Raw genomic sequence first — 12,996 nt, 5'->3', positions numbered from 1 at the left:
GGCCTGACGGAGGGTCTATTCTGGGCCTCTCTCCCAGGCATTCGATGTTCCTTGCTGCCAGCTGCTTCCCGCTGGCCTCCCTCACACAGCATTCTCCATTTGGCTAGGTCTCCTGTTCCATCATGACTTCGTAGCACCTGTAGGGACCCCATTGCCATCCTATGTCGCTTTCTGAGTTGCCAAGGGGGAGGGCTTCAAGGTCTCTTTCAGAGAACCCAATTCAACTGCCAACCAAAAGAAACAGAAAGAAACATGTAACAAAGAAGATACACACCAGGAAGAGGAGTGTACCAGGTGTGTGATTTCAGCAAAGGCCTGGGTCGGGGGGAGGTGGGTCCATGCCCACCGCTGCTGCTGCTGAGGGAACAGGCCTGGTGCTTGCAAGCCCAGCCCTAATGTCCCCGTGCCCTGGGAACCTCACACACGGCTCAACACTGCCGGGGCCTGGGCCCAGCAAGATATGAGAAATGATAGATTGGCTTCGGCAGCCGCTTATCGTCACTGGTGTCCCTGCTACACACACGTGCGTGCGCACACACACACACACACACACACACACACAGAACCATGTAAGTAGCTCTGTGCCCCAGGAAGCTCCTCTCTTCAGCGCCAGGAGCACACAGGAGGCCCGGCCCCACCTCTTTCTTGACATGGCTGTGGCTTTGCCTCAGAAACATGAACATGGCCTTGAGTCTCCCTGTGAATCTACAGTGTACTGGCTAGGGACCAGCTGTGCCACTTCCTACGCTACGTGGACTGCACGCTGGTCCACGTGGCTCATCTGCACATATCCGACTTAGAATTGGCTTAAGATCTCAGGGCAAAAACATGTGCTGTGCGCTAGCCTTGCCCCATAGCAAAGCTGCTCATGCTCCTGTCACAGTAACACAGCCACATTGACCTGAGGCTGCAGAAGGGCTTGCGGGACAGCGGATGACTTTCTTCCACAGAGCAGCATGCGCATACTTTGGAAGCAGGCAGTGAGGTGGAGCTCATCCCCATGTTTTCATTGAGGAAGCTGTCAGTACGTGAGCCCTATGCTGGGGAACAGGTGGGGAGAGGCAGGAAGCCCAGGATGGGCTAGGATAGTTATGCATTTATTCCTTTCAAGCTGGTGGATTGTTTTGGCTCCCTGGCACCCATGTAGGAGACCTGGAAGAAGCTCTTAGCTTTTGGTTTTTAACCTGGCTTAGCCCTGTCTGTTGTGGCCATTTGGGTGTGAACCAGTGGATATAAGCTCTCTCTCTCTCTCTCTCTCTCCAATAAATAAATATTTTAAAATTTTTTTGTTTTTCCGAAAAATAAAAAGACGACAGAAGCAGGGATTCACAAGTTGATGGAAGGAAGCTTCCTCCTTCTCCCGCCCCTCCGTTCCCTCTGGTCCCAGCAGTAGAAGCATGGCTGGATCCCGGCTGCTTGGCTTCCCAGCCTCGCCTGGACTGACATGTGACTGTGTGAGTAAGGGCATGCATTGACCTGCTGCTACGGCCATGACCGAGTGCCAGGGACCAGGAGCCTTCTCTGGGTCCTGGAAATTTGGGATGAAAGTGTTGGAGTGGCGGGTTATCACATCATCATCACCTCCCTGTGTCCTCATCCGGTCGTCCCTTTGTGTGCGTCTGCATCCTAATCTCACTTTGTCTCAAACATTTATTTTTATTTGAAATACAACACACACACACACACACACACACACACACACACACACAGATCTTCTATCCACCGATTCATTCCCCAAATGACTACAATGGCCAGGGCTGATTCAAGCCTGAGCCAGGAGCGAGGAACTCCATCTACAGTTCCGCTGTAGGCGGCAGGGCTCCAACTGTGCCAATCGGCTGCTGCTTTCCCAGGCGCATCAGCAGGGCAAATCTCCTCTTCGTGTGGGGACTCTAATCATGTTTAGACCCCGCCCCAATTACCTGCTAAAGGCCCTCGTGCCGCGCATGGTCACACTGTGTGGTATTAGGGATTAGGACTTGGCATAGAGGAATTTTGAGTAGACACAGCTGAGCACACACCCGAGGGCTGTGTGTGATTCCATACTGCTTCCTAGGAGAACACACCCTGGGCTCCACGGTGGCCCTCCTACAGGCTGAAACAAGCTAGACTGGGGCGGGCCACAAGGTCGACAGCAGGGGCCCCCTCCACCAGCCCTCAAAGGGGCTGCAGCGGCACTGCTGTCCACCTGCGGGCAGCCCCGGTCTTCGCCTGTCGCTGGGGAAGTAGCTTCTTTGTTCTTTGACCCACATTTCCATTGGAGCCGCTTGTTGGAGCAGCTCCTCCCAGTCTAATGAACACACTAGGTGCCGATGATGGAGCGGGGGAGAACGGTAACAGGGGAGCTGCAGCTCCGGGAAACTGAATTCATTACCTGCTACTCTCCGTGCACGTTAGGAAAGGTGGATAAGAATGTAACGGCCAGGATGCCCTCCAACCATTTCCGTCTCCAGTGGATCCTGGAAATAAATTGAACTGGCAGGAGAGGAGACAAAAGGAGGCGTTTGACAGGAGCAATTGTGGAAATACCCTGAGCTTCCAAGACATGAGCTTGACATGATATTTGGTTTTTTCTTTTTCCGTTTATCATGACTTTAACATATTTTGGTATGTAAAAAAAAAATCAGGCAACATGTCAGTTGTAAAACACAATCATGCAATGAACCCCAGCTACCAACTTCTTTAACTGAGAGCTGGAATGTTACCATTCGCTTGTGGGAGCCTATGAATTCCACACCTGCTTGCCCCAAAAGGCACTTCAGTCATCCGGGTAGGAGTGTCATTGAGTCACCAGGCCATCTGGGTTGTGGCTGAAAGACCACTGATTTCCCGAAGTTCATTTATAGCCAGAAAAACTTGAGCTGGATGGTATGGTCATCAAAAATGCTCTGTTATGGTTCGGGGTCGTGGTGTGGAGTGGTGGAGATACATGATGATTTTAGAATAAAAAGTTGGTACATTTTTATTTATAAACTTTCCACTTGTAAAAAAAATTTATTAAACTACATCACTTTTTCAGTGCCTGTCTGTTGTTTTCATGCAGAACTATTGAATTTATTTTCTTTCTGGAGATAAAACGTACCTCATTTCTATGTCTCTTGCTACGGACATTAATGCTGATCTTTCTAAAACTTTCTTCATATTTACTTATTTATCTGAAAGACAGAAAGAGCGAGCGAGCGAGAGAGAGTAACCTTCCATCTGCTGGTTCGTTCTCCAAATGGCCGAAGCTAGGATCCAGGAGCATCTTCCAGGGCCCTCACCTGGGTGCAGGGACCCACGTACTTGGTTCGTGCTCTGTTGTTTTCATAGGTGTATCAACAAAAAGCTGGACTGGGAGTGGAGGAGCTGGGACTCAAACTGGCCCTCATATGGGCTGCCGGCACTGCAAGTGACAGCTTAATTGGCTATGCCACAGTGGCCACACCCATCCTTCCGACTTTTAGAGATAGAAACGCAACACAAGTAACCGTCTCTTCGTGGTCTTCAAAATGGAATATCGCTTCTCGGAATGATAGAAACATCGTTTCTCTGTGCATCGGCGAACATTTGCAAGTGCTATATGGCTTATGAAGCAAGTCTAAATTCATCATCGCAACTGATCTTCGTGGTAAATTGTGTGGATATTTCTTATTCTCGCCGTTTGACATCCGAATCTCTGAGAACTCATTTGAGAGTCTGAATGGAGTGAGAGGCCCAGACTGGACTTGAAATGAAGTCTTCTGAATAAATCAATTGCGCTCCTTCAGGAGTTTGCACTCCTTCAAAGAGTTTGTTCAGCAGTAAGCATTCTGATTGATTCTGGAAGGTTTAATAGTTAGCAAGGGGGATTCGAGTCTTGTGGCAGTCCTAACAAATTTTACCACAAACTGGGTGGCTTATTTATCTATTTATTTTTCATATGGGAATCATTATACAATTTGAGGGGTTTTTTCTTCTCTTTTACTTTTGAGATAACATATTTTCCATTTTAAAAGATTTTTTTTTTTCTTGGAAAGGTAGATTCATAGAGACAAGGAGAGACAAAGAGAAAGATTTTTCCATCTATTGGTTCACTCCCCAAATGACTGCCTTGGTCTGAGCTGAGATGACCGGAAGGCAGGAGCCAAGAGTTTCTTCGGGTCTCCCACACGGTGCAGGGTCCCAAGGCTTTGGACCGTCCTCGACTGCTTTCCCAGGCCACAAGCAGGGAGCTATATGGGAAGTGAAGCAGCTACTGGTACCCGTATGGGACCCTGGTGTTTGAAGGGGAGGCTTAGCCAATTGAGCCTTTGTGCCCGGCAGAGATAATGCAGTTTAAATATGCTTTGGAAGCTTGCTCCTTGCAGCTTCAGATGGCTGCTGGCATTGCCCTCATCGGCACTGCCTCCTGTCTGTGGTGTCTGTCAGTTCTCCCTGTCTCCAAAGGGGCCACATGACCTCACTCAGGACCTACCAGGTGACCCAGGAGAATTCTGCATATCCAATGTTCGGTTGAAGCACAGCTGCCGAGGCCTCCGCCCCCTCCCTGTGTGCCATCTTAGGCACCGTCCACAGGTTCCACATGTTTGGATGCGGGCATCCTGAGTGAAGCGACGGGGGAAATTCTACATATTGAACCGATTTTTGCAAAATCCTGTTGTAAAGACACGGTAACACTTAACATCTGTTGTGGTCTGGTCCAATTGACAGCAAGGGTGGTGAGAAATGATGACTTCCGGCTTCAAGCCTGCGGGAGGATGTATCAGAAACTCCTGAAAGTTCATGCCTGATGCTGCTTGAGCCAGGGTCCTCACTACATCTCTGGGTCTGGCCACCTGCCGGAGTGCCACACACCTGCACAGGGGTCAGGTGCGCTTGGGAAGCCAAGCTCCAGCTCCCTGTATGGCCTGAGCAGGGCTCTGCTGTCCGTAATCCTGGTCAGCCATCGGTGACACCAGCTCAGAGGTCTTGTTCGCCCCACGCTCAGTTTTCTCAGCTTCCTTTGAGATGGTTGATTACACAACAGAGTTCACAGCTAAGGTCACAAAATACCACTGATACTCTGGTCTTCACCTCCCGTGAGAAAAGACACGGAGGGGGTTAGAGATTAGACGGTTATTTGCTGTACTCAGTTTCACTTTTCGAAGTTTCTACCATTTCACCCTTAACTAAAAACTTAATCCAACATAAGTGCCCTATTGTTCACTTCCCAGTTACATATTATGGATTCAGCAAGCACATGTGCTCGCCTATGCTAAGTAAGGTAATATAATAGTGTATTGCATTTATATAACAGGTCTATTCTGGTGATGTAAAAAAATGATTTATTTTGGTTTAGTTGAAAAGCAGAGTGGAGAGTGGGAGGAGAGAGAGAGAATGAATCTATTTTCTGATTCACCACCTGAATGCCTGTAAGAGCCAGGAATGGGCCAGGCCAAAGCCAGAATCCAGAAACTGCATCTGGGTCTCCCAGATGGATTCCTAAACATTTGAGCCGTTATCTGCTGCCCCTCAGGGTGTGCGTTAGCAGGACATGGGCTGGAAGTGAAGGTGGGACTGATGGAGGATTTAACTGAGCATCTCAAACAGCAGCTTAAGTTACAGCACCACAACCTCTACTGCAATGATTTTTTGAGACTTATTTTTTGTTTTCAAAAGGCAGAGAGAGGAAGAGAAAGTAAGAGAGAGAGAGAAAGAGAGAGAGAGAGATCTTTCATCTGCTGGTTCACTCGCCAAATGGCTGCTAAGCCTAGCCCAGATCAGAAGCCATTAACTTCAGCTAGGTCTCCCACACAGGTGCAGGGACCCAAGGACTTGCAGGGAGCTGGATCGGCAGTGGGGCAACTGGGACACGAACTAATGCTTCTACGATCTCTGGGCCCTACCTGTCACTCCACAGTGCTGATCTCAGCAAATATTTTTGAGTTTAGTTCTTTCTTTTTTAAAAAGATATTTTTTTTTTATTAGAAAGTCAGATACACAGAGAGGAGAGACAGAGAGGAAGATCTTCCGTCCATTGATTCATTCCCCAAGTGACCACAACGGCCAGAACTGAGCCAATCCGAAGCCAGGAGCCAGGAGCCTCTTCCGGGTCTCCCATGTGGGTGCAGGGTCCTAAGGCTTTGGGCCATTCCTTGACTGCTTTTCCAGGCCACACGCTGTCTGCTTTCCTCTCTCTCATGGACTGTTCCTGGGTGTGCTTTTCCCTAGGGTCTATGTGAGATGCTCTATGTGGCAGAGTAGCTTGAGAAGTAGTTGTCAGCTCAGTGATACCTTGACTTGCACTGAGTTTACGGCTTCTCTTTCTACGACTTCTCTTACTACGGTTGCTCCCAGATTGTTAACACCGAAGCCTTGCCACCTTGGACACAGCTCTCTGGGACTAAGGCACCCTCGGGTTTTGTTTCAGCCATGCTGCTTGAAATTGGAGCCCGCATTCTTGCTCTTCTTCTATATCGCAGTACTCATCACTATTTTTCCTTCAACAGTGCCTGTCATCCCCAAAACAATGAAAAAGAACAAATCACACTTTCTGATTTCAAAATGTCTTAGAAGCTCAGTAATCAAAACAATATAGTACCAGCAATAAAAGCAGACCTATAGACCCCCATTGTACAAAAGAAAGGGTCCAGGAGCAAGCCCTGACACATGTGGTCAAGGAATCTTGGTGAAGCATGCCATGACTCTTCAATCGGGGAAATGACAGGTTCTTCAACCAATGATGCTGGGAAAGCTGACTGTCCATATGGAAAAGGGTACATGCGGATGCTAAATTTACACTTTATTAAAAATTATAAATCAAAATGGGTTAAAGACCTAAGCATGTAAGACCTCAAAACTATACAACTGCTAGAAAAAATATAGTGGAAAAGATTTGTGACATAGGACTTGGCATTGATTTCTTGGATATGACACCAAAAGCATAGGTAACAAAAACAAAAATACCCAGGTGGTACCATATCAAATGTAAAAATTTTTGTATATCATAGGACAGAAAAGGCAACCATGGAACAGAAGAAATTATTTTCAAACCGTGCGTCTGAAAACAGACTAATATCCAGAGTAAGTGTTGACTGGATATGAAGTTGGAAGTGTTACGGCACGTTGGTCTGAAAGTAAAATTTGGTGCAACTTCCCTGGAAACGTAGTACAGCGTTCTTTCAAATAAAAATAGAACTACCTGTCAACCAGTGGATTCTGAAGAGATTTCATTGTACTTGGAATGGCGAGATTGGCAGCAATTCAGAACTGCTGAACTATCAAAACCACTTGAGCAGGACCCTGGGAGCACGCCCCACATCGGTGACCTGGGATGGGTGGGAGACTGGGCGGGGCTTCTCCCTTTATCTCCCCTTTTACCCCAGATACAGAAAAAAAAAAAAAAAAAAGCAATAATGTGGAAACAATAGTCTTGCCCACTTTCCTGTAGCCCTTAACCCTTTGTGCCCTAATCAGCTATGTAAAGATTATCAACATAAAGCAATTTCAAAAAAACAAATAAAACTATCATATGACCTAAGACTACCCTGCTGAGTATATATCCAAAGGAATTAAAAGCAGGGCCTTTAAGGATTTGAATACCACCTTTGTAGTGGCATTATTCACAACAGTCAAGGACTGGAAGCCAACTCAAATGTGAAGCCTCAGATCAATAGATAAACAAAATGAGATATACAGATGCATTCGATAGAATAGCATGAAGCCTTAAAAAGGAAGGAAACTGTGATATACACTACAACTTTGGCGAATCTTAGGGACACCAAAGTGAAACAAACCAGTAATAAATGCCAAATAAATCTAATGAAGGAAGGTATTGAAATGAATCAAGTTCATAGGTGGAGATTAGAATAGTGATTACCAGGGCTCTGAGGGAGTAGACAAAGCAGAAAAAGCAGAAAATTTAATAGGTTCAGACTTTCATATTTGCAAGATAGAAGGTTCTAGAGATCTATTTGACAACAATGTACACACATGGAACATCACTGAACTGTACACCTAAAAGGGTTAAAATGTTAAAGTTTATGACAAGTGAGTTTTTTTTTTTTTTTTTTTACCGCAATAAAGAAAAAGCATAGGTTTCAAAAATTGTCTATGGTGTATTCACTATTTCTGGCATCCACACCGGTGGCTGTTTCAAGCCCTTGGGCCATTTTCGGATGCCTTTCTAGGAGCACTGTAGGAAGCTGGATTGGAAGCAGAGCCACTGGGACTCCGACCCTAGTGTCACACACGGTGGTTGATCCCTGGGTCTCGATGCTGGCCTCTGCCACATTGTTCCTGGTATTTGCCCCAAGAAGAGGAAGAGAGATCTCTAGTTTTCCCTTTATCTATTTTTTATATTAGTTTCCATTTTCAGAATAAATGGATATTACTTTGTAGTTTTAAAGCTATAAAGCTAAGGTTAAATATTTGAGGAGAGATGGTAGGTGGTCAGCTAACTAAAGGCAAGTGTGTGCCCAGGAATGCTGCAGCCCCGCTGTCTCTCCATGCTTGATCGTTTGTTGTTATTTCTTCCTTTGTTCATTTGCTTATTTAATAAGCTTTTCCGACTTAAGGAGGGATGCTATTTTTACTTGTCCAAATAAGCAAGATGTGCTCCAATGCTGGGATAGGAAGTAGAATGAATGTGAGCCTTAAAATTCTTCTGGTGGGCTCCTCTGCGAGTGGACATGCAAGACACTGAAAGCAGCGAAGAAGAGCTGAGCAAGTAAAAAGAATGAAGAGATGGTGTTCGTGAACACGCTGGATGGTGATGGTGAGGAGGCGATGAAGAGGTGATGATGACAGTGAGGAGGAGGATGTGATGCTGCTGATGGTGGTGATAACTGATGATGGTGATGGTGATGATGTCATGGTGAAATTGATGGTGGTGATGACAGCTAATCTTCGTTGAGTTCATACTCTTGACAGACTCATGATTATTATGATTATCACGATGCTCATTTAACACAGGAAGTGAATGGGCACTGAGATGCCATCAGCCCACATTCCCACAGCTGTGAGCATGGAGCCCTGGCCTTGAGCCTGGTCGTAGGTCACTTCCTCACCTGCACTGCAGGGCTGCAGAAGCTCCGGTGGATGCCTTCTCTGCTACCAGGAGGGAAGGAGCAAGGTGGGTAGCCGAGTGTCACAGTCACATAATTTCAGCCATCAAGAAGATGGGTGTGTGGGATGTGGAGGATGTAGGACTCCACTCCTGGAGAGCTCCAGGCTGCCGGGCCAGGTGAGAAGAGCGATCTGAGCTTGGGAAGAGATCTCCAAGCCAAGGTCTACACCTGTGTTTTGGTGTTCGCAGTGTGAACACAACTGGAATAGCTTCCTCTTTGTCAAGAGGTCACAGCAGTGCCGGTTATGAACAAGTGTCCAGGCCCAGAGATCAGCAATGGGCTTCCCAGCTGGAGTGGTGCAGGCTTGGAGGCTGTCTGGCCTGGGTCCAGCAGTGGGAGGCAGGCAGGATGGGGCAGGGTGACTGTCCTCCCTCTGCCCTGGGGCATCTTGTCTCCACCGGGAAATCCAGTGGATGGTGACAATTCCTAAGGCACTGACCTTGGCTGACCAACACCCCGGGGAGAGAGAACTGTGGGCGTCCCCTGGAGGAAAAGCCGCAGGCCTAAGGCCAGAGGGTTTGGCTGGCTGGAGTCAGATCCCAGGGACCCTGCCCCAGGAGGGATCCTCCCACCTCTGCTATACCAGCTCTTGCTGCTTTGTTTTCTTGAGCCAGTAGCCCTAGGGGCCCACTGCAGAAGGGAAATGAAGTGATTTCTGCAAGAGAACTTGACACTGGGTATTGAAATTCTGCCTGATTAGTGCTGTGTTAATCCGAGCCAATTATATTTACACAAAGACCAGCAAACTTTTCTTTGTTTACTAAAGAAAGCCTTTGGCTTCTTTGGCCCCATGCTTAGGGCCTGTCCCCACCACCACAGCTTCCCCCTCTCCTGCAGGTGCAGGAGCAAATTCCTGTTGGTCAGCATAGGCTGGGAAGCCATGTGGTCGCACACCACTGAATCTTGCAACCAATAACAGATTCTAAATAAGTGAATTTTGTAGATTTTCCAAACAACCCTTGAAGGAAAAAAGTCTTATAATTTGACCCGTTTCTGTTTTTTAAAAAAATCTATTTGGAAGGTAGAGTTATAGAGAGCGTAGGAGAGCCAGGGAGAGAGACTAATAGACATTAATGATCTCACGGTTCTGAAGAGCAGAAGTTGGAGGGCAAAGCATCAACAGCGAGGCACCTCTGGCTTCTGTGGCGCCAGGTGCATCTAGAAATCCTCTCTTCACATCACAACCTCTCCTCTCTGGTAAGTCTGTCTAGATGTCCCCCCGTCCTCCCCTTTTGTAAAAATCAGGGCTCTGGTTATACTGAATGAGGGCCTACAATCACTAATAACTCCATTTTGGTTAAATCTGCAAAGACTCTATTTCCAAATAGGGATTGGGATTTGAACCTGTCCTCTTTGATTACAGAGCCCATAGCACAGGGTGAAGAACAGTGAGACTCCCAGAGAAGCCAGGCCCCAGACAGTGTGGAGTTGAAATCAAAATGGAGTTAACAGGGCTCATTGCTAACTGCAATTCTTTCTGCTTTTGTAACTTCTGCTTTACTTGCTTGGCTAAGAAACTGCGTGAGCTTGCAGGCCTAATGGCCAATGCGACCTTTAGTGCCAATGGTCCCCAACCCCCATAAATCAAGGCTCAGACTTAACCCATCGCTAATTCAAGATCGGGGTCTGGTTGTCACAGGTGGCGCCAAGGTTGGAGGCCAGACCAGAGGACAGCGGACAGGGGATGGCAAGCCGAGACAGGCAAGGATTGCATGAACCTTCCTCAGTCACCTTTCGAGCTGTTGTAAATTGGGGTGTTGGTCCCGGCCTGCAGGTTGGTCGCCTTGCCTCTCATTTTGTAATAAAACTTTGTTGTGACTGTCACTGGCGAATGTAACATTCTGTTTCAGTGGTTGAGTGGATGCAATAATATGACACGTGGAAGGCCAGCTTCCTTCTCTCTTCTGAGAGGCTGAGTTCCTGCTAGTCATTTCTGATGCGCGTAAGTAACTTAAGAGCAAGTACTAAAGTCAGGTGCCAGCCTTGTGACTAGAACCTAGAGGCTGTTCCAAATGACACATTGATTTATAATGCCCAGAACCCTTCAAGTTCCAGCAACATCCCTCCACCCCTCCTTCCTTTTGTTTTCTTTTTTTTCATTTGTTCTTTGATTCATTCATAAATTTCCCTTGACTATCTGAGGAAGAGCTGGGGACGGGAGCAGAGACCCAGAGCTTTAAGCCTCTAGAAATGCACACAAGTTCTTCCTGGTACCACTGAGAACCCTGTCTCCTGTCCAGTCAGAGGAGCCTTATTTGTTTTTTTTTTTTTTTAAAGATTTTATTATTATTGGAAAGCCGGATATACAGAGAGGAAGATCTTCCATCCGATGTTTCACTCCCCAAGTGAGCCGCAACGGGCCGATGCGCGCCGATCCGAAGCTGGGAACCTGGAACCTCTTCCGGGTCTCCCACACGGGTGCAGGGTCCCAAAGCCTTGGGCCGTCCTCAACTGCTTTCCCAGGCCACAAGCAGGGAGCTGGATGGGAAGTGGATCTGCCGGGATTAGAACCGGTGCCCATATGGGATCCCGGGGCATTCAAGGCAAGGACTTTAGCCGCTAGGCCACGCCGCCGGGCCTTGGAGCCTTATTTGTGACGCATCAGGGTCACAGTGCACACCAAAATTTCTAGCACCCAGCAAGGGTTCAAGGACATTTGACACAATGCTTTTTAAGTAAATAACTTCAGTATCTTAGGAAGACGCCACAGATCACATGTGAGAAACCTAGGCAGGGGCTCTCTGCCTGCTTCCTGAAAGGATGGAAAAGCTGGTCTGGCGAGGATGGAGTCAAGGGTCGACTCCCTCCTCTCCTTTTGGATCTCGGAGGTTCTGAAAAGATGTTGCAGCTGGATGTTGTCATGCCGAGTTTCTTCAAGTGCTCTCGTGCAGCTGGGTGCTTGAGGAGCCCATGTGTCGCAGGAATAATGAGAACATGATCAAGCATTGGGTGACAAGTCTGTTGTGTCGGGGAACCAATCGGCAGTGGGCCATGACACCTCTTTGCTGGCTGGTACTGTCTGTGCATAGAAAGATTCCACCAGGAGGGCTCCATGTCTTTTCCCCCAGCTCCGCTGTGCACACTCACCACGGCCTAGGTGTCTTTGCAATGGAAGTGACTGAGAGCGAGTTAAGGGGAAAGGGTGATGCCTACTGCACACATTTGTACAGGGCATTAGGGCATGAAAGAAAATGAGAAAGGGAGAGAATGAGACCTGCAGCAAAGGACGCTGCACAGCTGCCAACAGTCCGAAAGAGCGATGTGCCCGTGGGCGGGAGCAACGAGGAGACAGAGATGGGTCAGCCTCTAATGCCACAGACTGAGGTGGCACCCAGGGACTGTGGCACCCTGCCTGTCCACGGGGCAGTGAGGCAGGAGAGCATGGGTCACCCAGTGGGAATCCAGCTCCATTTCTGCGAAGAGTAACCCCAAATCCACAACAGCTCACTTATGGCGAGAATGGTCCAGGCAGCAACACAGTAAGTGAGGGTACAGAGCCACTCACTGGTGAAGTGGGAAGCAAATCCTGCCGCTACAATGCATCCACTTGGCTTGGGCACTGCTGCTGGGAGCTTGACTCTGGTCCCTCATGCTGTGAACAAAGCTCACAGCTTAGTCTTTCCTGCACAAGCTGGAAGGGGACTAGTTGGCACGCCTCCCTCTGCCATGGAATTGGTCCTCACAGCACATGTGGGTGGCTGTTGAGTGTATGAATGAATGTGTGTATTCCCCATTCTTTGAACAAGCATTTGTTATGGATTAGGAACCAGTCCCTGCGGCCGGGCACCAGCAGAGGAGGATAAGAAAGAGAACATTGGAGCAGCACCGGGCCCAGCACTCTTCAGGCTAACAGCACCAGGGCCAGTGGATGTGATGAGCAGAGAAGGAAAAGGACACGTGGACAGAGCTGCACTATGAAGAAGAATAA

The sequence above is a fragment of the Ochotona princeps genome, chromosome 2 (genome assembly GCF_030435755.1).
Source record: "Ochotona princeps isolate mOchPri1 chromosome 2, mOchPri1.hap1, whole genome shotgun sequence".
In the NCBI taxonomy this organism is placed as follows: domain Eukaryota; kingdom Metazoa; phylum Chordata; class Mammalia; order Lagomorpha; family Ochotonidae; genus Ochotona; species Ochotona princeps.
This window is presented reverse-complemented; position numbering follows the sequence as displayed.